Consider the following 8317-nt stretch of genomic DNA (forward strand, 5'->3'; position numbering starts at 1 on the left):
CAAAATGTACTTAAACTTTTAAAAAATGCAGAGCAGTTAACCCAACTGTTTAGAGAAATAGGTCTTAGGGTAATAATTAAGGACATACATAGTGACCCAGCAGGGGAATGACCCTGGAACGGTGTGGACATTAGGAAAGACATGACAACACCCTAAAAGCCCAGGAAAGGAAGAGCTGAAGACATCATACTACAGCCCTGCTACGAAAGCACTATTTAGTCATTAAGAAGAAAGTCTACTCATCGAACTATATTCATTGGAAGCATGCTTACATGGAAAGATATTCACAATACAGTGTTTAGAAAAGAAAAAGCCAACTGTTCCACAGAATAACTGTTTGGGGATATACAAGAAAAGTCTGTCTCTAGGTAATGAGAGTGTGTTGGTTTGATTTTTATTTTCTTCATTTTGCGTGTTTGCATTTTTCATTAATTCTACAAAAAACATGCACCGCTTTTGTAATGAGAAAGAAAAATACAATAGAAGTTGTAAAAGAGGAATCACAGAACTCCAAGTCTAGTCTCTGCGTCACTAAGAATAGGAGGGTTGGACTAGGTCATAAATTGACCCACATCTTCTTCAGAGGGAGATGGGACCTGCTGGCAACGTCTGGCCCTCAGCCCCCTGCTGGTCCCACGGAGGCCTGTCCTTCCCTGAGATCAAACAGTAGTCAGCCCCCAACTCTTCCGACCCTTCCTTAGACAGATCCGGGGCCCCAGTACAGGTGCTTGCCCAGGAAACTGAGGCATGGACAGAGGCTGACTCTGCCCGAGGAAGGTCCATGGGGCAGCAAAGATGTGGCACTCACTCCAGGCTTGGCCCCTGTTTTGGACACGTGGGTTTGTTTTCCGGAGAGAGATTTCTCTCCTAGCCTAAAAACACCCTTTTGACTCTCCTGCCCTTGGTTAAGTCTCACTAGTGACAGAAGGTGGCTGCGCTCTCTCTGCAAGTGCTGACAGCCCCACCTGCGCTTTGGCTGCAGTCTCCCTCCACCGTCCCGGGCCAACCCCGAGCACGCCTCAAACTGCCCCTAGGAGGCAGAAATGCCAGCTAACAGCCAGAGTTGCAGCGCGGTGGCCAGCAGCCACCCCCGCGAGGCCGCGGGCCTGGGCACGGGCCCGCGCATTGCTGGGAACCCCTCTGCATCCAGTTACTGGTTCCCAGAGCGGGGGAACAGGAACAACACTGAGCCGGAATCGGGAGGCGCACCCCGCCCGGGCAGTCGGCTCGCAGGGATCCTGCAGCCGCCCGGCCCCCACTGCGCCTGGAGGCACCAGGTCACGGGCCCGCTTCACTCTCCCTGCGGGAACCCCAAGAGCCCCCACCCTGCCCAGACATCGGCCCAGGGTCTCCGGGCGATGTTGTCTCTGGACGTGAGTTCCCGTCCTTCCTGGAGTCCCGGACTTCCCCGATCGGAAAAGGCGCGCTCTGCCGAGGCCCTGGGCTGCCCAGGCTCTGCCTCCTCAGTGGCCAGCGTCAGGGGAGAAAGCGAGGGCCCTTCGGCTCCCGCCCGGGCGCCTGCATCGTCCTCCCACTCCCCCTCCCCCTCCCCGGCCCGGCACACCGACAGCACGGGGGTTTTCATGCACACCCCCCGCCCTTGGCCAACAAAGGGGTCTCGGATCCCGTGGCCTCCTCCGGGCGGGGCTCCTACGCCGGAGCCCGCAAAGCTCACACATTGCGGGGGGAGTGGGGCGCGGCGGGTGAGCTGCAGGGCTGAGGTCCGCTGCCCCGCAGCGCAGGACTGGAGGTCTCTTACGGGCACAGCGCCACCCCCAGCCTCGTTTGACCACTGCGGGGAAAGCGCGGAAGCCGGAGGGGCTCCCGGGCCTGAACCGCGGCGCGCTCGTGGTACATGGCGCTGCTGGGCAGGCGAAGAAACTGACTTGACTCAGGTGTGCGGGGCACGGGAGGGGCGGGGGGAAGAGGTAAAGGCCCCGCAGCTGGACCGCCTCAGAGCTGCAGAGCTCAGGAAAGGCCATAAGTAATTTACTAAAAGAGCAAATTTTAAGAGGGGAAATTTGAGACAGTAATAGCTGCAGCATCTGGGGGAACCGCGGGGGGGGGGGGAGTTATGAATCAGACTTTTGCACAGGGACTCAGATTTTGCAATAGGCGCTTAATTAAAAATAAAATATATTGACTCGGTAGGCAAGTCGTGTTCCTGGGAAGGTAAAAATACAGTTGACTCCCCCCACACCCCAGATGCTCCACCTGCCTGCTGTAATTACACGGCTTCAGAGAGGAGGGGGAAAAAACACGAACAGAGAGAAATCTGCTTGCATATTTTTCTTCTATTGTGGTGGACTCATTTGAATTATAATGTGTTGCAGGCCACAGTAGGAAATTTTGTGCCTTGAATAATGAATCCCCCTGGAGCCCACGGTACCTGTACTTCTCTTTAGTGTCCTCTGAGAATAACGTGTTCGACATTCAAGTGACAACAGTGGAAAGGATTTCAAAGCCCTGGAGCCCCAGAACGCTGTACACCCTGACGGCTCTTCTGCCTGCCCTGTCTTTGGCTTCCAAATACAGCAGGTTCTTTCTTTACTTTAAATATGTTCATCTTTTACACGGGTCTTGGCTGTCCACAGAAATACAGTCCAGATGAGTAGGCTCTTCTAAATCTGAGCTAGCCCTGCCGATACAAAGGTTCCAAGGTGCTAAGGCCCCAGGATACTACCTAGATTTTTTTAATGGAAAAACTGGGGACCAGAGAGGTACAATGTCTTGTCCCAAGCCAAAACAGGATTTTCTGATGCTGATATTATTTGACTGGCTCAAGCTGGCTTTCCATAAGAAAAAAATAGTAAACATTCAGTACTTTAACAAGACAGACACGGTTTAGGTTGCAAGCAGTATCCAAACCTTTGGGACACTCCATGGTTCTGAATAACTATTTTATAGAGGTTTGAAGTTAAGGGGCAAATGCAGGGAAAAAATACAAAATCTCAGTAAGATGAGAGAATAAAAGCTTTACAAAATGATAGAAGCAAATGCCTAAACTATCAGTTTTCTTTTGTTTTTGTTGAGCATTCTTTCTGGTTTGAAATAGATTGAGAAGCCTTTTTAAAAACAAGTTATTTTTGACCAAATAATATTAAGTATATCCATATGATAACATGGAACCAATTTTTTAAAAGTTCTTAAATGATATGGAAGGATTTCCAACATACATTACTGAGTAGAAAGCAAATATACTACTATTTGAATGGGATGAAAAGATCAAAGGAAAGTGTATATGCGTTATTTGTTTGTAGAGCAATAGACTATCTTTGGACGGATATTGCTTTTTGGGATGGGATGGGAGGACAGGGAGAGGGGACTATGGCCTCTTTATCTAAATCCTCTGTCAGTTTGTTTTTAAACAATGTAAATGGATTGCTTGTTTAAAAAATAAATAAAATTTGATAAATATTAAAGTCGTTCAAGCTGTAATACAGCCTGGTCAAGACATGGTGATGGAGGGAGGGATGGGTAATTGTTAATACTTTTTTTTTTTTTTTTTTTTTTGGCGATACGAGGGCCTCTCACTGTTGTGGCCTCTCCCGTTGCGGAGCACAGGATCCGGATGCGCAGGCTCAGTGGCCATGGCTCACGGACCCAGCCGCTCCACAGCATGTGGGATCTTCCCGGACCGGGGCACGAACCCGCGTCCCCTGCAGTGGCAGGCGGGCTCTCAACCACTGCGCCACCAGGGAAGCCCCTGATTTTTTAAAGGTAATTTTATTCATTACTTCCTCATGTTTTCATCGAGTTTCTTAATAACTTGCCAAAGAAAGCTGATATGGAGTTTTCTTCTCTGCCTGCTGCTTCTCTCTAACCAAGGCATAGACAGGCAAAGAAATAACCTGAAAATGGGATATAGGAAGGAAGAGCATAAAGAAGCAAAGACCAGGTTTAATTGGCAAGTTAACAAAGGACAGCTGACTACACTCGCTTACTTTCTGAGCTAGGACATTTCCTTTGTGTCCTGAGAACTATTTCAGGACTTTGTAATTCCCCACTTATTAACATTCTAAGAGCTTTGAGCTGAAAAGCAGAGAACCCCAAAGCCTGGAAAAGGCAAAAACTCTGCCAGACTTGGGTCTGGCTGAACCATCTTGAAATAGCACGTTAGAGTCTGCTGTACCACTTCCAGCAGCCGCAAAGAGCAGAGAAACTCAGAGGGGTCATCCCCATGGTCTGAGATGTTCCCCCAAAGAGCTCTCAATCCTACTTGTAGATGGTTTGACCCTGCAGTCCAGCTGATTCCCAGGATGCAGAGAGTGAGCCCAGTTGCACCCCAACGTGGGACCATCCTCCCCAAAGACAAAAGTGGAAACTCCCTCTGTGATAGGTTCTTCCTATTCAAACAAAACAAGCAAACCAAAACAAACACACACAAAAACCCTTCTCTTTTTTCTACCTGCTCTCTGATGCCCTTACACAGAGCCCAAATCTTCCTTTCTCCACGTAGAGCAGGGTTTCTCAACCTTGGCACTATTGACATTTTGCACCAGGTAATTCTTTGTTATCAGAGGGCTGCACTGTGCATTTTAAGATGTTTAGCAGCAATCCTGCCCTCTGTCTACTGTCTAGCACCATTCCCCAGGTTAGGGTATATGTATATATACATATTTGTTAGGAGTCAGAGATAAGGTAGAAGGCAGGTGACATTAAGATGTTGTGCTAGATACTTTCCATTTACCTCTCCAAATCCACTCTCCACCCTTTTCCACCCTGCTCTGTGCCTCGGAGTGTTGACTCTTACAGAAGGCACTGATAACTTCATCAACATGCTGTCTTTCTGGCTTTTGCTCGGGTTTGGCCATTGGGGGAAACTGGCCAGTGGGGGTGTGGGAAGAGTGTGAGATTGATTAGATTGATTACTCTGGATCCCCCTTGGCTAGATCATGGTTGGTTGACTGCTTCCCTCTTCCACAGGCCAAAGCTCTGTCAGGAGGCTGTCTCAAAGACCTACAGCTCTCTCTGGCATGCAGTTAACTGCTCTCTCCCCTCGGCCTTCAGGCTTAAAAGTGGTAACAGTTTCCTGCTGTTGCTAGCTCCAGGGTAATGCACCATCCCTCAATGGTTTCCCTAAACCTTGCCCACATTTTTATAAGTCATCCCTTTATTAAAACCTCCTCAAATTAGTTTGAGTACGCCATCTGTTTCCTGCTGGACCCTGACGGATACAGATGATATGGGAAAGCATTTGATGGTGGGGTTATTGGTCTGAGACAGGATTTAGAAATTCCGGGATTCTTTGAGCAAACACCCAATAGGTTCAAGTGCCTTGAACCAAAGTGATCGTGGTACCCTTTCTTAATACATTTCTCCCCCAATAACCAAACCAGGGCCTGAGATCTCCCATTTGCAGCATGAGAAAGCATTTGCCCTCATACCAAGAGTAGAAGTTGCCCAGGTCACATGCGGCCTTCTCAAAACAGACATGATTGAGGACTAAAAAACAGCATGAGAGAGAAGGGATAGCAAGATCTTCCCCCAAGAGAGCAAGCTCTATCCCTTTTATCACTTAAGCCACATGAAAGGAAGAGGAAAACATTGACATGTTAACCCCTTCGTAAGTGCATTATCTGGAAAATGAGAGCAAATGAGTGTCTTCCAATGTAACATGAGACTTTCTTCATAGACATTGAATGTCTCCATCTTAATTCTAATGTATCCAGGAGAAGTAAAATATGTAGGCCATGTGGGAGAAGGGGCATCCTCTTCACTGGCCCCTGGGCTGTCTGGGTTGGACAGAGGGAGGTTGTCCCGGGCCTCAGCTGCCAGGAGGTGGGAAGGAACAGAGCTCCTGTATGGCTCTGACCCACGAGCACCCAATGATAAGGAGGGCAGGTGCGGCAAGGAGGAGCCCAGGGAGCCAGCTCTGCATCTGGCGGTGGTGCCTCTGGGCCAGGCCAGGACAACAACCTCGATTGTCCCCTCCCAACAGTAGCCCTGCTGATCCCGGAGAAAAGAAAGCCATGGGGCCGTTTGGATCAGGCCTCCACAGGAAGAATGCTGCCCTTTCTCTGCAGCTCTGGGTCCCAGAGTCATGGAATCAACAGCTCAGAAGCTGGCAGCCCCCTCGGAGGCCTGGGCAGCCTCCCCCATGATCACATGGCCCAAGACACTCTGTTCTTTGTAACAGCAGCTTGGCTGGGTGGGCTGAGGACCTCTGCAGAAAAAGATGCTTCAGGTGCCCCCTGAAATCCCTGGAAATTGATGAAAGAGCCTCTCTCCTCTGGTCTGTGCCCCCAGCCTGCCCAGCTCACCTGGTCTCTGAGCACCCGCACAACCGGATGCTTGACTTATTCACAGCAGAAACAGCTCCTCGGCCAGTGCCAGAAACAGCATCAGACTCCGAGAGCACAAGGGCAGCACAGACACCTTCAGGGCTTTTGCCTCATGCGGCTAACGTCAGAGATGTTTTATTAAACGAGATCTGAGGTCACATTGCTTCTTGGATAAAAGGAATTTTGCTTCAAAGAAATTTACTTGCTAAACAACGCTAGGAAAATTGCCAGACTATCACTAGTGCACAGCCAGCCACTTTTGAGCTGCTCAGTGTTTCCAGAACTGCCAAGTAAACCACTCACATTAGGTCAAGGCTCCAGAGAGCTAATCAGGGAACCTTGTGGACCCTCAGTTTCCCCCTCTGTAAGAACACAGCGGCTGGACTAAATGAACCTCTAAGCTATTTCCAGCTCTACACTCCATTCATACTTGGGAACATCCTGTCTCTTGGCACCTACTAAGGAGAAGTTAGCCAAGAAGGAAAAGGAGGCGGCGCAACTCCGGAGCCAGACCGCCTAGGTTCAAATCCCAGCTCTACGACTACCATCTGTATAACACTGGGAAAGTTGTTTCATCTCTCTGTCCCTCAGCTTCCTTATCTGAAAAGTGGGGATAACTTTAGCACCTGCTTCATGGGGTTGTCATGAGGCTTGAATATAATAACATCTGCAAGGCACAGAACACACCTAGTACAGAGTAGGCACACTGTAAGCATTTGCTATTTTCATTGCTCTCTTTACTTTCACAGAATGCCATCTGAGTCTTTTACTGTCACTAGTTCAGCCTTGCTAAAAGCAATTTGGCAAATGGGCTCTCAGAGGGCAGAGAACGGTATTTTTCTGGGGGAATTGAAAATAATGCCAACTTTATTCCCTCCGCAGCTAGCATTCTCTTGAGCTGGGAAGGAGGCTTGGTGAGGGGGCTGCAGTGCCTTACAAACTTTGGCAGGATGCCATTTCTTCCAGATTGGAGACAAAAGTGAAGCACAGACAGGGGCCCCGTCCAGAGCCTCCATGCAAGTCACGGAGAAGCTCTAAGCCTTCTGTCTGATCCTGAGCCTGCAGCAGCCTCCTTAGCCCACCACCCACCCCACAGCTCCTACTTAGAGGGATTCCCGCCAAGTCCCAGGTCTGCGCTCAGGACACTCCCTACACAGCTGATCAGCTGGGCCGTGCCAGTGAGTCATCTTGTACCATTTCCAGAGGCCCAGAAGCCTGCTGTAGGAGCCAAAATGCTGGGCAATGACTGCAGTTGGATGGAAGCTGAGGAATCCCTGGCCCCTTGGACCAGGAAAACAACCACAGAAAGAAGGGCAAGTCTAGAGTTCCACCATGGTTAACTCCCAGGCAACACAGGGTAAGAATGGACTAAGACCTTGGAGTTCCAGCCCACGCAGGGTCCAGGAGGCCCCATTAGCCAGCCAGTGCCTACACAGCCCATTAACAAATAGGCGTCAGATGAGGCACTGGGTATGTCCACTTCACTTCTCAAAATCCCACTTCCTTCCCTAGCCTGCTCTGCCCTTTGTAGAAAGTACCTCTGGCTTCTGGTTGGGTTTGGCTACAGGAGGCAGTACCATGAGAAGTGAGGGCAAAACTCAAGTGAGTTCATGGCATTCAGTCCTCTGGTCCCCACTCCCACTCCATCCTGGATCCCTTTACCTAAAGCCGTAACTATCCCACTTAAGCATGCCCTCTGTGTCCTGCAGGACCCTGATATAGGCCAAATGTTGGCCCAAGGGCCCATCACCCCATCAGCTTTGTCTTCTTTTTCTTTTTGCATATTTGTACCATAAAAGAATACCTATGACATGTATGCAAGATATGAAGCCACAACCCAACTTAAAAATATGAGTATCAATGCTTTGAAAACTTAGTGTGTTTCACAGCCACAGTTGCATCACCAGACATGCACACATGAGTGCACACACACGCACACAGTTCACCATAGGAAAAGACTGGGGAAAACCAATTATGTTATTTTTCCGCTTGTCAGCTCAGGGTTCACATCCCAGCTGGCACATGTGAGCCAA

The 8317-nt window shown here is 49.4% G+C and overlaps 1 long non-coding RNA gene across 4 annotated transcripts; it reads left to right on the forward strand.

The window, feature by feature from the left end:
• Positions 1-1151: 1151 nt before the first annotated feature.
• LOC309804952 lies at positions 1152-7231 on the forward strand. 4 transcript variants are annotated; one of them, XR_014294201.1, is made up of 4 exons: positions 1152-1373; positions 2334-2538; positions 3525-3720; positions 5942-7231. It is a non-coding gene; the product is annotated as an uncharacterized lncRNA (long non-coding RNA). The 4 variants fall into 4 exon arrangements; XR_014294202.1 differs by having other exon boundaries at positions 6250-7231; XR_014294203.1 differs by lacking the exon at positions 5942-7231 and adding an exon at positions 4927-5085.
• The last annotated feature ends 1086 nt before the right edge of the window (positions 7232-8317 follow it).

Source organism: Mesoplodon mirus (genome assembly GCF_964341445.2).
Source record: "Mesoplodon mirus genome assembly, chromosome: 5".
NCBI classification, from domain to species: domain Eukaryota; kingdom Metazoa; phylum Chordata; class Mammalia; order Artiodactyla; family Ziphiidae; genus Mesoplodon; species Mesoplodon mirus.